Raw genomic sequence first — 19,134 nt, 5'->3', positions numbered from 1 at the left:
CGGACTTTCTTTGGGTTGAACTCAACGATTCTGTCATCAGTTTTGTGAACACAGATGTGCTTTTCTTTGATCATCTCTGAAGACACAATTGTTGGACCAGAATTCGATCACCTTTTAAAGTTAACTCCATACATAGTTTTAAAAAAGGATTAAGAGTAATCCTTCGATAACTGAAATAAATCAGTACAAAAAAAAACATTCTTACAGATTTATGTAAATACAAACAAAAATCCTTTTTTGCCGAGAGAACATGTATGTACTTCTAACCTTGGGACAATGGAAAAACAAATTGGTTAATTTTTAGCTAATACTGCGATAAATACAATTGCATCAAGGGAATCATTTAAATGCCTTTAAAAAAGGAAAAAACTCTTTACAGGAAAAAAATGTAAATTATTTCCGAAAAACTTCATACAATATCACTCAAAGCTTCAATGTGCAAAGTTGTTTTTGTCAGATGCTAAGATTAATTTGGCACCGATTCAAATTAAACTTTTGTTTTCGTAACACAATCAAGTGCCTCAAATTAGAAACTAAACACTGACATAATGACATGAAATTATCGCAGTCCAGCTGTTCTGGGAAGTGCCTGTCTGTGTGCATGTTTCTGTTCATTTATCAAACATACATATAAACAATTTAGATTACAGCAGCTCTATCATATTGATTCTTACGCTAATATTACCTCTTTCCTCTTTCTATTCTAATAACACCCTTTTCCAGCAGATGTTTTATTTGACAATGATAAATGTTCTAAATGTTATCTTATATCATTTGTCTTTTAACTATGATTAAGATTTGTTTCAAACTAACCTCTTCTTGAAATATCTTTTCACAGTCTGCTATGCAGTTTCAAACTAAAACATATGTTGTGTTCTCTGGTACTCTTGAGTTCCTGACCTCTAGAAATATGGCACATTTGGATCATTTTAACTTGATGTCACAATATTTGACTGAACTGAGCAGTTGCAATTGCTCTGCCTACAGGGAACACCGTGCCATCTTTAGCCATCTTTAGCAGGGTAGAAAGGGCCAAAGTCAGCAAGTGGAATAATTCAATCAGTCCCTCTTGGATAGTAAAATGACTCACAACAGTAAAATCAGATACAGTCAGTCCAAGCAAGTCCATTCTTTTTTTCCTGCTCTTTGTTTGTTTTTTGTTTTGTTTTGTTTTTGCCTTTGGAGGTTTGGATTAAGTTGGTAAGCTGAACACAAATTATGTTGCAATAGTTTGGAAAAAATCTGTTAATTTCAGAAAGTAACGATAGACCTACAAAGTCTACAGGGTTCATTGTGCGGTACATGGAGGTGTTCTGATCTTCATCGGTTTTTCTTGTTTTTTCCTTTCAGTGCACATTGTATTGCAAAGCTATATTAACTTATTTGCTGATTTTACTCTTCTACATACCTCACAGTATAAGATTGGTATTTTATGAAAGAAGAAAAAGTTCAGTAGTATACTGTACTTAATTGTTGTAAAGAAAAATAAATAATACAAAGTGTACTTTTTACTATTAACATTCAAATCATTTGGCAAAGTTTATTTTCAACCCAGATTTATATTGTGTAGCACTACAGGGACACTTAGTCCTCGAATACCAATGTTTGGTTATAGCCAACCATGATAACAAATGAAATAGAATAGAATAGAAAATCCATGTATTGTCCCACCATGGGAAAAATTGTGATGCTACAGCAGCAAAAGAATACAGCAAATGTGGTCTCATAAATGTGGACCTTAACAAGTGTATAAAAATAACAGAATAAGTAACAGAGTAAAAAAATAAACAAATAAAGTACTGTACTTTACAGTGTTTTTAGAAATATAAAAAAAAACATTGTACAGTACTGTATAGTAGCAGTAGATTCTATGAAAAACCACAAAAACAAATGTTTTATGCTCTTGCTTTTACTCTTTCAAAGACAAAGATGCAATGTTAGAATCTAAACATACGTTTTGTTGTGCTACTGTTTCTATTCTGGTTCGGCTGTGGGCTTTGTACCTCTTGTTTTCATTAACAGCTATATGTCTCACCTTAAACTATTATCCAGCAACATGTTTGGACCCATATGGGGTTAGTCTCCAACAGTTTAAGATGGGTTCTGGTGTGTTTGTGAATGCACAAATACAATAGTATGGGGAGTCAGCTTGCAGGCAAGACTACTTCTTCAGAGCCTATTGCTGCAGTTGCAAATTATTGCAGCAGGTCTTCATAACTATATTGCTGTCAGATTTTCATGCCACACCTGAGACTAAAAATTGTACCACTGTTGTATTGAAGCTTATATATTTTTTCACCTTAGTTTAGAATAATCTTGAATTCAGATCTTTCTATCTTCCACATCCACCCACATTTCTTATCCATCTTGACGAATAGCATCCTTATATCATAAAGTTACCACCAACACATTCTACTGAGGAGATAAGTGAAATGCAGCCTTCCTTCACACATTGGTCAGACATGTAGGTTTTATTTAATCTAGAACTGATTTTTTACATGTCAGTTGGTGGCAAATTACAAAAACTCTCATTACAACTCAAATAAAGGCCAAATTTCTTAAGTGCACATCAAATAGTAACCTTTCAACCTGTTCACTCAGCTGAGTATGCATCTCCGCCAAGATTGCTTTTCTCTTTATTGGCAGCCTGTACGTTTTGGTGGACTGGCATGCTTTTGCAGTTTTCCAGATTTGCAATATTTCCTCTATTTATGAAATAGTGGATTGAACAATGTGAGATGTTTATTACCTATCAATGCTTTAAACCTATTCTGAACTTTACTTGTTTCTTATTTGGTCTTCTCTAAGTCCCTTGAACAAATCCCAGAAGCTCCTTCAAAAGTAGAGTTAAATTACTAGTTTGATGGGCACAGAAGTGGTGCAGGGGTTGATCAGCCGACATGTACAATGTCTTTAGTCTTCAATGTGGCCGTCACAGGTTTTTAGTCTCCGGCTGGTGACCTTTGCTGCACGTCTTCCTCCTCTCTCTAATCCCATTTCCTGTTTTCTTACTGTGCTTTTGACAAATAACACAACTAAAGGCCACTAGAGCCTAAAATATATATTAAATTACTAGGTTTTAATGGGACAGTGTATCTTTTGGTGATTTGATTTTCTTTTTGGAAACAGTATAAAAAATCAAGCGGCTGTTTTTATTTTTTTTATACAAAAACTGATTCATTCTGTATCAAAAAGAGACAAAACTTTGAGAATATTTGAATTATTACAAAAATGAAAAAAAAAAAATTAAAGTCCCCTTGTTCATTTCTGAGACCAGATGTTATCAGGTTTTATCACAACACTATACTGTAGGAGCACTAAATTTGCAAGGTGCCCAGAATAAAATGTGTTGCTCAGTGAGGATTTTGTCATCCACAGAAATCCAAGCACAGATGTTACAAATAAGTGTGGGAGCAAGATTTAAGAAATGTTAGGAGTTTTTGGAATGAAGAGTAATTAAATGACCTGTATTTGTATTGCCCTTTATCAAGACCGAGGACTACAAAGCACTTTACACTGCAATCAGTGTTTCACCCATTGAAATAAAGATTCACACTCTGATGATGATAAGCTATACTGTAGCCACAGCAGCCCTGGGACATCTAGCAGTTGTACAGGTAAAGCACCAACAAATCCCACTAGTTAGTGGCAGGGAAATGAATCCCACTGCTTTCAGAAAATTAATATCTTGCTTCTATGTTTTAAACTGATTGCATTATTTTGATCCAAACAGAAGATGAAGCTAAAATTGATTGCAAAATTCATCTCATTCAATAATAATCTTTTTTGTTTGTTCTCTGATCCTGTTTATAAAATGAAAATCAAATGACCAAAAGATACCCTGAAATTAATGCCAGTTTATTAAATAGTTTTTATTTGGAGAATCATAATAAATGGGCATGGTAAAAGTGAACAACAACCTTATTATTTGTGGAAAGAAAAAACATCAAATTCACCTTTGAAGATGCCTTCCTGGACTGCGCGGTTCACATCGTGAAAGCCGGACAACTCAACAGAAACCCACATACACCGACCAGTGTCTCAGTTTTGACTCGTACCACGCAATGGAACACAAACCAGGCCTCATCAGAACCCTCCAGACACGAGCAGAAACCATTCTCACCACCAACAGAGGGAGGTTGAGAGAACAGGGACACATTAGGACATCCCTGAAGAACCGTGGTCATCCCAGATGGGCTTTTTCTAAAAAAACAAAAAAAACATGTGTTTGAATTTATATGCAGTTTTTTTTCAGATTATGAAAATTATTTCAGCTGTTTCAATTTAATTGATTAACTTTGAATAAAAAAATACTTATTTGAAAAGATTCAGATATTAATTTGCAATTTTTTGTGAGCTTTTGTTCCAAATCTTAGATAGATTCTTTCTCAAAAGATTTTCCAAAGTAAAATCAATGAAGTGGCCTACCATGACTATGAAGCTGATCCCAGTGGGAAATTTGTCCTCTACATTTGTCCCTAACTATGTAGCGGCAGTGCTAGCCACACTAGTCCAGGGACTGACTGCAGTTCTACTGAAAGGTGAATTGGTCAAAGTCAATGGCTGGCGTACCTGACATTTAACAACCATACCATGCATATTGCTTTAGGTTAATAGACTATATTAATTAGGCTATGTATACATCCCAAAAATATATATAAAAAAAAAAACTCAGCTCAAGAAAAGGACATATAACACAAGTAAAACATTTCAGCTGAAGGAAAACATCAGACATTAGTTGTGTATGTATGTATGATGAGTGCATTCAGTTTGTCCATGAACGCTGTCCACAGACCATTGTCCTTAATAAGATGGAAGATTATCAACCGGCACGACAGTTCTGGGCGCATCCACAGGTGTTGGTGGATAGGGGAGGTGGGAACAGTTCAGCAAAAATGATTGACAATGGCAGCAGGTTACATTAATTTGTAGGAACCTTAAGCGGATGTTCTAAAATAGTGTCGAAAAAATGTTCTCAGACCTTTTTAATACATATCCTGCATATCCATACTATATTTAACAGGAAATAAATAAATATATAAGTGCCCCAGCCTCTTATTTCCACTTATTTTGTAATAGGGGTTGCAGTCCATCCTCACCTCTATAATGCACTCTGTAGTGCTGAGATAAATTATGCTGTTTTTGAAATGGATTTGACTCAGAGAAACCTTTGAGACAGCTCCATATTTTGTCATCAGTCATATAGATACAGCATATGTATTTAAAAGTCTCATAAGTTAGGAATTGTTTTCCCATTTGTGTATTATAATATCAAGCATGTCAAAGAATGTGTGTTTGCAGAATATGTAGATATTGAATTTGCTCTTGCATATCCCTCTGCAGGAAGTAACCAGAGGCAAATGAAACTTCAATATTCAATGATTTTCACACCAGGAGTTTGTAGACATCTACTATACTTTGCAACAGATCTATTAAACTGATTAAATGGCCCATAAATTGGGCCACAATTTAGCTTTGTAATTAACAGTTTAGATCCCTTTACTACCGTGTAGCATCTCATTTTTTATTATTAACAAACAGAAATATTTGTGGGTGCATAAAAAAGGCAGCATTTCTCACAGCCAGTATGAGTCCATGTTTTCACATGTTACTGGATGCTTCTCCTAATCCTTATTTACCATAAGCTAGTCATCAATGCACACACTAATCTCACCAAAACAAAAAGCTGGCAAACAGCTTTTCCAATTGCTAGACATCATATTGAGTTGACAGGGACATAATTGAAGAGACACAGCATATCATCTGTACATTCAAATAAAGTTAAAGTTGAAGTTATTGATTCTCAAATACAGCACATTGTTGGCAAGAGCCTGAAGCAGCAATCTGCTATCTCTGGATAGCACAGAAAATAAATAATTTTAAAAATACAGTTTTCCTCACTCACGCATTACTGTTGACATTTTAAGGTCTGCATTCTCTGTAACATATCAGCATATCACGCAGGTTTGAGGGCTTTTACAATCAGAGAAGTTGCTGTCAAAGTGATCTGACATCTGTGTCCTCTTGGCATTTACATCACAGCTACATGCAGAGTATTATGAGACAGATTTCATTGTATCTGTTATTGTTTGAGGCTGCAGTGGTTACCATTGTTGACTGACAGGAAGACGCTTCTGGGTTCAGATGCTGGTGAAGGTTTCTTCTCCCCAGATACTCTCACTTCCTCCTAGAGGTCAAAAGGCATTACTCCTAGGTTATTTGGCTACTGTAAAATACAATTAGAAATACAAAGTTGTTTTTATCTTTATTCAAACCAAGCCTAAACATAAGTTGAGAAGCTTCTGCTCCAGAAGAAAGGCATCAAGCCATGAGAACATTGGATGGATGGATGGATGGATGGATGGATGGATGGATGGATGGATGGATGGATGGATGGATGGATGGATGGATGGATGGATGATGGATGGATGGATGGATGGATGGATGGATGGATGGATGGATGGATGGATGGATGGATGGATGGATGGATGGATGGATGGATGGATGGATAGTATAAGCACTATAGTATAAGTATACAAAAGTACTGTGGTCTAGAAAATAGCTGACACTAGAAAACCTGAACCTTCTTTCATTTCTTCTTCTTTGTAGGTTTTTTGATTTTTAAGAAAAGGTAAATGTAAAATGTAAGGCAAAATATATTCGTGGTTATTACAGATATTGTGCCCTCGATTAGTATTTCCCATTATCACACCATCAGAACAGCCCAAGGTTAAAATTACATCAAATTAAGTACAAGGTTATGACTAACAAATTTTCAAATGATATTGTCATCTGGGAATCTATTCTTCAAACATTTTGTGTACCGTATTTTCACGACTATAAGGCGCACATAAACGTCTTTTTTTCCCCTCAAAATGTGCGGTGCGCCCTATGGTGCGGTGCGCCCTATGTGTGTTGCAACTGCGACTTTTGAGACCACCTCATTGAGGAGATGATAAAAGAGTGGCTGAATGTAAGGAGACCAGGTGTTTTTTTCCCACTCATCACCACACCATCGCTGTTAATCTGACTCCATGCGTGCCCATCTCACAGCTGATGTGAAAAACATGGTGAAACAAATTAATGCTGTGCTCGCTGTGAACCGGACGCAGCAGGTGCAGCAGAAGCAGCGAGTTTACATGCAAAGTCAACGGTTGACGAGCGTATAGATGCAGCAAAAGGTCCTGCAGCGCGTTTTGAGCGAGTCGGGAGCGCACCGCCAACGCTGCTGCTGCTCGAGATGGAAAAAATTGAAGTTTTGCTGCTGGACGCGCCGCATCAACGAATCAGAGAAGCTGATCTGGGAGCTGACAGCGAGACAGACACAGCGCTCTGATGACATATGATTTTAAAGCAAATGAAAGGGCTGGATGGATGAGGAGATGATGAAAGCGTGGCTGAGGGAGGTGTAGGCTATGTGAGGAGACCAGGTGGTTTTTTTCCACGCATCACCATCGCTTTTAATATGTGACTCCATGCTTGCCCATCTCACAGCTGATGTGAAAAACATGGTGAAAAAAAATAAACGCTGTGCTCGCCGTTATCTCGGGGGTCTGACAAAGGAACTTCAACCGCTCGACATCGGTGTGAAGCGGCCGTTCAAAGTTCAAAGTGAGATCAAATAAACCAGTTTCATTTGTGACTATCGTGACACATACTGTCACAAACTCACAACAGGTGTGACTTGACTGAGCAGCTGGCAATAACTGCAATAGATAAGCAGTGGAAGTCATGTTTTATTAATATTAATACCTTCATTTATTTTCCAAACCTATTTTATCCTCTTTAGGGGTATGTGGGTGAGCTTTCGATAATGGGTAGCAACTTGACAGTAAGAAATTCTGTAACCCATCCAGACAAGCCAGTTTCCCACACATTTTATGGTTGATATGCATTAAGAACAAATGCCAGCTGGAAAATTCATAGGCTTAAGAAAAATGATGTGTGAGGCTTGATGGCAAACAGGTTGCAGTGTGCTTTGAGCACACAGGTGGGCTTAAGCCTGATTACCACTATTATGTATCAGAAGTACGGTAAGAGACCTAAATTATTAATACACAGTGAACATTGATTGGGAACTGTGCAAGGGTATAAGTGTAAATGTGAACGGAGAGGTTGCAGTGTCAAGAAAATTATAGATTTTAAGTATTTAAAGGAACATCAAAGCCACCTAAATACAGGGTTAACACCCACATTACAAATAACACTATTTTTAGGTCTGATGTGCTAAAATAAAACATGCATGCTAAATGCAAGTTAAGAATGATAAGAATATCTATGTATTTTTATCCCAGTACTAGCAAAAGATTACAAGAAGAGCAAGCAATCAGCAGTGATAGATGAGCTGGTATATATTCTTCCATGCAATCAGTATCTATTGAGTAACAAATTTAGATCTCCTTGAAGCTTCAATAAACCTTTGATTAGCTAAGTGAAATCTTGATTAGGATTTACTTTAGCTGAACAACAAAATGGTTTTAAGATATCTTTTCTAAGAAGTTAAAAGTAAGAATCAGCCACACTTCTTTTTTCAAGTTGTATTATTCACTGTTCTCTTAGTTTTTATACTGTGATTATGTTATATTATATTATAGTGAAGAACCCAAGAACTTCCACAGAGAACAAGGAAGTTCAGAATGGCCTGAAGAAGGCATATACACTATATTGCCAAAAGTATTTGCTCACCTGCCTTGACTCACATATGAGCTTAAGTGACATCCCGTTCCTAATCCATAGGGTTCAATATGACGTCGGTCCACCCTTTGCAGCTAGAACAGCTTCAACTCTTCTGGGAAGGCTGTCCACAAGGTTTAGGAGTGTGTTTATGGGAATTTTTGACCATTCTTCCAGAAGCGCATTTGTGAGGTCGCACACTGATGTTGGACGAGAAGGCCTGGCTCTCAGTCTCCGCTCTAATTCATCCCAAAGGTGTTCTATCGGGTTGAGGTCAGGACTCTGTGCAGGCCAGTCAAGTTCATCCACACCAGACTCTGTCATCCATGTCTTTATGGACCTTGCTTTGTGCACTGGTGCACAGTCATGTTGGAAGAGGAAGGGGCCAGCTCCAAACTGTTCCCACAAAGTTGGGAGCATGGAATTGTCCAAAATGTCTTGGTATGCTGAAGCATTCAGAGTTCCTTTCACTGGAACTAAGGGGCCAAGCCCAGCTCCTGAAAAACAACCCCACACCATAATCCCCCCTCCACCAAACTTTACACTTGGCACAATGCAGTCAGACAAGTACCGTTCTCCTGGCAACCGCCAAACCCAGACCCGTCCATCAGATTGCCAGATGGAGAAGCGCGATTCGTCACTCCAGAGAACGCGTCTCCACTGCTCTAGAGTCCAGTGGCGGCGTGCTTTACACCACCGCATCCGACGCTTTGCATTGCACTTGGTGATGTATGGCTTGGATGCAGCTGCTCGACCATGGAAACCCATTCCATGAAGCTCTCTGCGCACTGTTCTTGAGCTAATCTGAAGGCCACATGAAGTTTGGAGGTCTGTAGTGATTGACTCTGCAGAAAGTTGGCGACCTCTTCGCACTATGCGCGTCAGCATCCGCTGACCCCGCTCCGTCAGTTTACGTGGCCTACCACTTCGTGGCTGAGTTGCTGTCGTTCCCAAACACTTCCATTTTCTTATAATACAGCTGACAGTTGACTGTGGAATATTTAGGAGCGAGGAAATTTCACGACTGGATTTGTTGCACAGGTGGCATCCTATCACAGTTCCACGCTGGAATTCACTGAGCTCCTGAGAGCGACCCATTCTTTCACAAATGTTTGTAAAAACAGTCTGCATGCCTAGGTGCTTGAATTTATACACCTGTGGCCATGGAAGTGATTGGAACACCTGATTCCAATAATTTGGATGGGTGAGCAAATACTTTTGGCAATATAGTGTATATATATATAAAAGTAGATTATAAAAGTAGATTTTTCCTTATGTTTTCTTCATGTGGAATGTGGACATTGATCAATACAGCTGTCCTCTGTTGCTCATCAATGATCACAATATCTGGTTGGTTGGCCACAAACATTTTGTCTGTATGTATCTTGAAGTCGTGGGGTCCAGAAGAGCGCAGCCCTAGGAACAGCTAAGATACTGCGCAGAACCCTCAAACTCCCAGGCCTCTGGTAGAGGACCCGAGCTTGAGGATGACACATACCACCCCACGAGGGGTGAGAAAACAGTTATATATATATATATATATATATATATATATATATATATATATATATATATATATATATATATATATATATATATATATATATATATGCTTTTTTTTATATAAAAATATTTAAAGAACCAGGTGAAAAGGTAAAAAAGATCTTTGAATATTTCTCTCATTGTTCTCGTTTCTATCTATTTAAATACGATGTAAATGTTTCCTTGTACTGTCATTGAAACCTTTTTTTCTGTTCACTTTAAATATTTCAACATTGTTGTTATATATTGACATCTGTGTGCTAAATCCACTTTGAAAACACAAACTTAGATTTAAGGACTAAATGAAAAGCTAAAGAACAAGGTGAGCGTGGGGGGGAGCGTTGGCCTAAGGGTCAGAGCAGTGCGCTTGTGCTCTGAGAAGGTTTCAAGTGCGTGGTTCGATCCCCACAGCCAGCGTTCTGGCTCTCTGAGCAACACGTCTAATCCCACTCTACTCTCCGGGCGCCACATAATGGCTGCCCACTGCTCCCCAAGAAGATGGGTTAAATGCAGAGATACATATCTCCAATATCAGATCAACAAAGTTAATTTATTATACTTTTGAGGTCTTCCATGTGTTGTTGAAACTGATTAAGGTATATGTATTTAGCCCTAAAACCATTTATACAGGAAACAGAAGGTTTTAATTTGGTGCAGACTTTTCAGTAAAACATAGGCAGCAGCTGCATTATGTAGCTTGTACCATCTTTCTTTTATTTTATCTTAATAGTGATAGAAGCTTCTAGAATTTTTCCTATACAGTTGTTCTGACTAGTTTAGATTTCTACAGTGATTAATATACATCAAGGTTTATTTTATTAGTATTCGGATAAAAAAATTATTTTTTTAACAAAAAAAAGAATCACTTACAATGTGCATGGATCTAATTTGAGATTTCTCCGACGTTTCTCCACTGTGAGATCAATAAAGGCAACCAATAAATCAAATGTTCCACTATTTGTAAAGTTTGACAGTATCCACTTGTACATATTTTTCTTAGGCTGTTAAATTTCCTTGTTTGTGCACACAAAAATTTTAACGTGGTATATTATGACATAGTATTGCAGTTTTTGAATTGAAAAGCAAGAAATATTTAAGGAAATCTAAAAACAATAAGGAGAAAATTATTTAACATGAAAAAACATGATTCCAACTCAAAAAAAAAAAAAAGCAGCTGCTGTGCAATATTGTTTTGTAAAACAATGCAACTATGATTCAGCCAGTGTTTTTGTTGGAGGTTGGGTTAGGTTAAAAGGAAATCAATAATTTTTACTACAACAAAACAAAACATGTTTTGTTTGTATTGAAAGGAAAAATTGAGATTCAAGCTGCTGGGGTGCCCCTGCTTGCTGAGTCTCCAGCAGTTGCAGGTTCACAAATCCTCTCCACGTCTTTAAATTGGTTCTTTTTGTGACTGCTGTCTAAACTTATGTAAGAAATTAACTTCAGAAATTCTACAGACAAAAATATGTTAAAGCTGTAAACAACAAAACATTAAAAGATAATTTTCATTTACTGTTTCACTTTAGTATTATTTCAGTTCTTATTCATTGTATTCTTAGAGGCCTCATCCAACCCCTCTTTGACATAGATGTCTGCAGTATCTTAAGATGATTTTTTCAGTAATTTTTAGCCTCGCTCTTATAAAAACAATTCCATTACATAATCTTGCTGGCTCTTTTTTGCCTATGTTGTAACAAATTATGCTAGTCAGGACAATACCAGATAATGGACACATATTGAAATCCAAATGAAAGTGCTTAATCCAGCTATGAGAATGTTTTGAATATTGTTATTGATGTTTGTCCTATCTTAGTGCAAGCTGTGTTTTTCATGTCTGTGAAAAGTTCTCAGACAGTGCGTTAAATCAAACACACCACTATCTCCTATCTCTGGTCATTGACCCAAAATTCGTTTTTGCTGTTCTGTTAAATGAAATTTGAACAAAATAAGCTGAAGCACAATTACTAATTCTCCCAGTGATTTTATTTGGGACATTTTTCGACCATCAGACATTGTCATTCATATTTTGATGGCTAGCTGCTGTTTCAAACCCCTGCCTCCAATGGTAAAGAATTGAAACAATGCTAAAGTGTTGACGCTCCAGCAGCAAGGATTGTTCAGAAATAATTTGGAATGAGTGTAACGAGGCGTTTTAAAACACATTAAGTCACATTTTTTAGACTGCATGGCAGTTTCCATCATCTTACCAGTTCTGCTTGCTCCTGCTTTGTTCCCCCACACTTTTTCTAGAGGTACACAAGAACCAGACCATACGGGCTTACTTCCTCTGTTACACTTGGGCATCTAATAAAGCGGGTAAAAGGTTTAATACTTAAAATTTTTTCAGCTGAATTTATTGTTATGAGGCCAACCTATGTAATTCTTGCATGCAAAAAACATAAAGATGTCAAGACCATTAAGAATACTCCAAAAGTGAATATATGCTAAAATACATGAGTATGGGATTGAGCTTAACTATTAGAGCAAATACAATACAGTTTTTTTTTTTCGTCAATTTCTTCTTCGGAATTCTTTATGTTTACAGAAAATAGATCATATTTTCTGTAAACATAAATAGATAATAGATAATGTTATGACCTTTAGTTATTCTGACACACAATCTGTTTTCATATCCTAAAAATTAAGGAATACTTTCATCTTAACAAAAATTCAACCAATGCTTGTACATAGTGAAGAGAGAAGTTATACATGTAAAAAACTAATATTGACCCAACTAGAGTTTCTAACTCTAGTTTCTTGGCCTTTTGTGTTGTTTACCACATCATATTGTTTCATTTATCTATTTATTTCCTGTGTTGTTCCAAATTTAGTTTACAGAACAATTTGGTTTGATTTCTTTGTCTGTTAATTAGTTGGGTTGTTGCTATAATCTAGTATAAATATTTAAACTGGGCAAATTGTTAACATGATCATTACTTATTTAACATGTTGTATTACTTACAGTTCTTAGTGCCTGTAGACTTACTTAGTTGCACAAAATGTACAAAATGTAATTACAAAACTCATACACTAGATTCCCATTGCCTGCTTTAGCATTGAAAAACTGTTCATGATCAGATAAAAGTAGGAAACTTTAACATCTAATTCAGATGCTGCTGTGTTGTAATAAATATCTTCTGGCACTCTTGTTTACAGATTTATATCAGCATGGGCACTTTTACAATAGATGACGTTAGGATAAGCAACTTTGTGAACTACTCTGTTCCTAATGTTGTGCTGATGTTGTTTTTATTTAAAATATATAACCTATAACTCAGATTGCTTGAATAGATTGTTAAGTATGATTTAATAACCATGTGAAGAAAATTTTCTGTAAATGTGTACACAATTATTATGGCCTGTCCTTAAAACCTCACTGAAAACAAATGGACAATATATTAATAAAATCTGAGAGTAAAGTACTTTTACCATCACTTGTCAGTGTTTAAACCTATATCAATAGGGGAATACTTTCAGTATATAATATGGTTTCAGTATAACATAGAAACAAGAGTATGCATTCCTTCTGGGACATGGAGAGCAGCTTGTATTAAATCTGCATTTTCTTCCAACACTGCCAAAGTGCTGCAATATGCAAAAAGACAAACTGCAGATACCATCTGTGAAAAAGCCTATGCAGCAGTTTCATTTTCATTTACAGGTAATATTTCTTATTTAAGTGTCTCTGAACATAATGCTGATAGTCACATATTATACAGTTGGAAACCATAAATATTTTTTACAACATTACAAAACTTTATTTCCAGAAAACCTTTAACAATTTGTATATATGAACAAATGTCTGCACTTGGTTTGAAATTTTCTTGAGACAACAGTAGATGAGGAAAATATATTTAACACATTTTATGGTTACAACAACCATGGCTTTGGGGGAAAATGGAAGCCATTATGAGATAGCAGAAACAACAAAAGCTTTTTTTCTCACAATACTGAGTGTTTTTTTGACCCGTTTTGAGTATATCACATCAAAATTGGCTCAGTCTGCAGCAGGTTTTTATTCCTTAATTTTGTCCAGACCTCCATTGGTTAATAATTTTGATTTCCACTGATGACTTTTGTGTAACTTTGTTGTCAGCACATTCAACTTTGTACAGAACAAAGTATTCTATTAGATCATTTAATTCATTCAGATTTAGGATACGTTTATTTTTGAAGCAGTGTAGATACAGTAGGCCTACTGAAAAAAAAATATCCTGTTTTAAATGGTGGGTAGAGAAAATAATACAGAAAAAAGGATGAAGTAAAGAAAGCTCTGAAAAGGTTTTGTGGATGGCTTTTATTTAACCCGAGAGGGACTGTTTTCGTCGTCCTACCTCCAGCCAGACACCGACCAGCTGCTGCCTTTTATCTCCCACTCTCTGCATGGGATGGTTCTCCAATCGACCGCTCTACTCCTTCCATCTCCTGCAGTTAGCCTAAAGGCTAGCCTCGAACAGCCGCAGGCCTTCCACGCTAGCAGGCTTCTCAAAATACTGCTGTCCTCCTCCTGGCCGTAGCCTCTCCCCCACATTCAACACACTATTTCCCTGGAGATATCATATTGTCATATTTATCCATATGTTTTGGGAGACTCTTGGTATTCATAAATCATTATGATGCAAACCAGGTGTAAAATCTACTGAGAGTACTGTCTACCTCTGTGGTTGCTGAGCAAATGTTTACCCTCCTAAGATGGCGGTAATGGCCACTGGGCTTGCCCTTGCCCTTGGGTCACTAGATTGATGGTCTTGCTACAGTACCTCTGTTTGATTGAAACCCAGAATTTTTTTCATTCAGATCTATCACTCTGAATTTTAGATGTATTGAACAATTAAAAGGTGCATATTAGATGTTCTCAGGATCATTTCCCTGCATTTCCGTTACTCAGTGAGAAGCAGGCAGGAGTGGGCAGGCACTTTGTGGATCTTTTTTAAGAGGAGTGACCTATGCACAGAAAATAGATGGTATAGTAAGGAAAAAAAATATCTTATGGAAATTAATGTGATGTCTCTAGCAATCAGCATGCCATGTAAAGCTTAGCCACAAAACAATGATCATTAAGGCGGGGGCCTTACTTGAGCCTTACTTGAGCAAACATTTGTTCACAGACGTTTGTGCTAAGACAGGCATACACAAATTACAATTTTTATGGCCACATACATGATATTTTACAATACACTGTTTGGCGATAAAAGTACCTCTCAACATGAGCAAATTTTCATACCAAACTGTTTTAAGTTCGTCACCGAGAAATACTGCTCAGGGAATCCAGTTGCGAGGACTCGCAGCCACTCTCTCCGCTACACTTAAATGGTGCGATGGGTGCCTGATCAGGTTTTGCACCAAAGATCAATAATCAATCAAAACTGGTTCTGACCTTTCAATTCTTCCAGAGTCATTACATTTTGTTTTTAGGCTCTACAGGAGCATAGAATCAAGAGTCACTATGAACCAGAATGGAATTCCCTAATAGAGAGGAAACAGTGCAAGGCACCCAACTAGACTTTGTTTCTTTTGTTTTTGTAAAGACAGAAGACAAGCTTGCCCGATGATGTCATGCTACTGTAGGAAAAGAAGACATTGTCATTAGAAGTGCTGGAATACGTACAGCTTACTATAAATGCTGAAACATCCACACATTCCTCTGCTACACTGCTTTAGGTTTCCTCCGTAATTTTATTAAAGGTAGAAAATAGATGTTGTTGTCCTTTTACATGTTTCTCAGAAATGGGTTGTTTAAAGCTCTAGTTTAGCCAGATATCTGTTGTAAAAAAAAATAAGATAAACTATTGTGTGTATTTAAGTATCATGTGTTTCATTAGCTCTGTATATTTCAAACACCAAGCATCTTCAGAGGACACTTTATGTTGAAAGGATTTTGATGTGGTTTGCTGTCTCCATCTTTGAATATATGTTTGTGTCTTATAAGCCCACGGGAGGTGGGAACCTTTTATGGTGTACGGCACAAAATAAATTAACTAGCAAGGTGTATAAATTAAGAGACACAACGGGGTGCACAGACATCAGTGCACCACGTTGGTGCATATGTGTACTTCCACATCCAGTGCATCTCTGACGGACAAAGTGCCTATATAAACTATAATATCTTACATGCACATTTTTTGTTGCTTTTAGATCTCCTTATTCTGATTCTTTAAAGATCAGCCCAGATAGGATGCTTCACTATTAGATAGCAATAGTGAAGCATCCTGATGCTATCAACATGTCAAGCAACTTCTCATACCTCATTACAAATCTGAATAGTTGAGTCAAAATATTTATAGACTCCGTGATGATCTACACGTTGGAGCAACATGTTTTAAAGTCAACTTGATGGGAAAGTTGTTGAAACATGACAAATGAACATTTTGTCACATTTTGATTTAGAAAATAATACAGCAAGAATGAGCCTTCATTATAGTCAGTGTGTGGAACAGAACATATGCATGACAGAACATTCGCATGCCATTTGCAGGGGCTATTTATTGCATGTGTACAGTATATGGGTACTGATGGTAACCAAATTGAGTCTGTGTCTTTTCCAGCTATAAACCTCATACAAAAACATCTAATAAAATGACACATTCACTCTTCTGAAAAAAGAGAGAGAAATATATATGTAAACTGTGTTCAAGATTTCTGCTTTAGTTTCACATCGTATTCAGGTTTTTCTCTTAAAGATAAGCATTAAGCTTTGAACATTTTTGAGAGCCTACACCAAGAGCATTCAACCTTAATTTTGCTTCTTCTTCACCATGTTCTATAAACGTAATGCAAAGTATTTTTTGTACAGTTTCAGCAATATCCCAGTTGCAGCCTAAAGCCTGCAAAACCCAATTCTAAAAAAGTAAGCATGACCAATCTACAATGTTACCTTTATGTAATTGTATTATTTTTCTCTGCTTAGAGCTCACTAACCTCAAAGCATGGGGTTGTGGAAGTTTAGGTATGGTTTTCCAGTCTCTGTGCTGCATAGCATCTTTTTGAAAATGCCAATAAGTAACATTCTTCAAGCCATTTTTTGTTTAGACATTTTGTTAAAGTGTGGCGTTTCCCAGCGTAATTACTTACAACTTTGCATGAAGGAGGTATATTTTGCTTTTAAATAATAAAATATTGTGGCCATTACAAGTTTTATAATAAGCCAAAGTGTGTCAGATATTATGATGTTAGATGCAGAGGTTGTATGAAAATGTTTGCACCTTTGTACAGCTATTCTTTCTACTGTAGCAGTGACTCATAACAATGACTCATAGTAACCCCTAGACTTCACACTAAAAGCCGGAAAACAATCAGCAGTAACACTGCCCCCACCATCAGTGAGGTACTTCTGAGTTTTGCATCAGCATCAAGTGAAAAATCATACTCCCTTATTTCCAGCATGTAGGGTTTCTTAATAAGGCAGCCACCTGCTGCCAACTTGTACATTTATGCATAACACTTCAAGTGGAATTACATTTGTGGCATACTGCATGTTCTTTTATTCTTGAAACTACCTTTTAAACATTTGTTGTTTCTCTGGCACTGTAGCTGAACTTAGAGTTTAAGAACTTGTTCGAAAGAGGTAAGGACATGCTCCCTGTGTTCAGAGTGCTGGTGTCATGCTGTCACATGGCAGCTTTATTCCTCAGAACCTGCCATGGATATGGATTTCTGGCCCTCTTCTAGACAAGTGACCATTTTTTTTGGAATTCAACTGTGACACTTCAAAGTAGACAATCAGTTTTTGATATACAGAAATACATCTAAGTCCGTCAAAAATGATGCAGGCTATGACTGCAGTTTTTTTTTTCTTTTAGTTCAGAGAATTACATTTTTTTTTTCATCTGAATTTATTCTAGCTAAAGGCTATTTTAACCAAAACTAAGCTTGCACAGGATGTTCAGTTTAATACCGTTTTGACACTATGAGACGGTGTCAAGTCAGAGAATAGTTTCAGGCTAGAATTATTTTTAAAAAGAAGCATCATAAGTATTCTTGCAGTAGCATGTGGATGTAACAGAGTTCTTTTAGTTGTAAAGATCACTCTTTGTGCCAATGTGCCATTATAATCTAAAAAGTGAATACATTTCAAGGTTATTATGACTAGTTTTGTTTGCACTTTCTTGTTAAGTTAGATCCAAATTTTCATAACAAAATGGTTTTCTGTAAATTGTTTGTCTGAGTGATTGTTAATCTTGGCTAATTACTGGCATCCCCTTCACAAATCTGATGAAACTTTGATTGGAAATTCCAACAGATAAAATCCCATAACAAATTACTGGGAGGTAAAGATTTTCCTGCAGCAGCTTCTTCTTTCTCCCTCATTTTTTTTTTGCATTTGAAGAAAGGAAAAGCTGTTTAGTGTTCCACAATGGTTGGGGTTTAGGGCTGGATCTTTTTTTTCCATACTGACTTACAGCTGATGCACAAAAAAAGTAGTTACAAAAATGTAGTAGTGAGGAGCACAAAGGCAAGGGACAAGGTTGTCTAATATGCTTTTGCTAAGTGCAGTAAAAACCTTTAAGGTGAGAAGCCAGTGAGGCAACAACCTGCAATATTTAGACAGCTGACAGTGCTCCCACAGATCACATGTATGTTTCACATAAACATGCTATATTTATGATTAACGCAGCTCTTGCAGTGTTAAAACTGACCTTTGTATAGTAACTACTGAATGCCAGTACTTACAGTGGTGTCAATTTTAGTAATTCATGTATTTATTTTATTTTAAATTAATGTCATACTTGTAATGGAATTACCATTACTCGGTAAAGATATGTTTTGAACAGTATAAGGCTGAATGGTGGCGCAGTCTGTAGCTAAAAGTCCTGTGTTTCGATTCTCAATCTACAGTCTTTCTGTAAGAAATTTCCATGCCCTCACCGTGCATTTATGGGTTCTCTGGCTTCCTCCTACACTCCAAAAACATGACTG

The 19,134-nt window shown here is 36.7% G+C and overlaps 1 protein-coding gene across 2 annotated transcripts in view; it reads left to right on the top strand.

The window, feature by feature from the left end:
- luzp2 (leucine zipper protein 2) overlaps window positions 1–19,134 on the top strand; it is a 216,775-nt gene that overhangs the window by 111,159 nt on the left and 86,482 nt on the right. The gene's annotated exons all lie outside the window — the stretch shown is intronic.

The sequence above is a fragment of the Cyprinodon tularosa genome, unplaced genomic scaffold, assembly GCF_016077235.1.
Source record: "Cyprinodon tularosa strain WSP-4 unplaced genomic scaffold, ASM1607723v1 ctg77, whole genome shotgun sequence".
Taxonomy (NCBI): domain Eukaryota; kingdom Metazoa; phylum Chordata; class Actinopteri; order Cyprinodontiformes; family Cyprinodontidae; genus Cyprinodon; species Cyprinodon tularosa.
The sequence above is the reverse complement of the archived record's forward strand: the minus strand, read 5'-3'. Positions and strand labels throughout refer to the sequence as shown.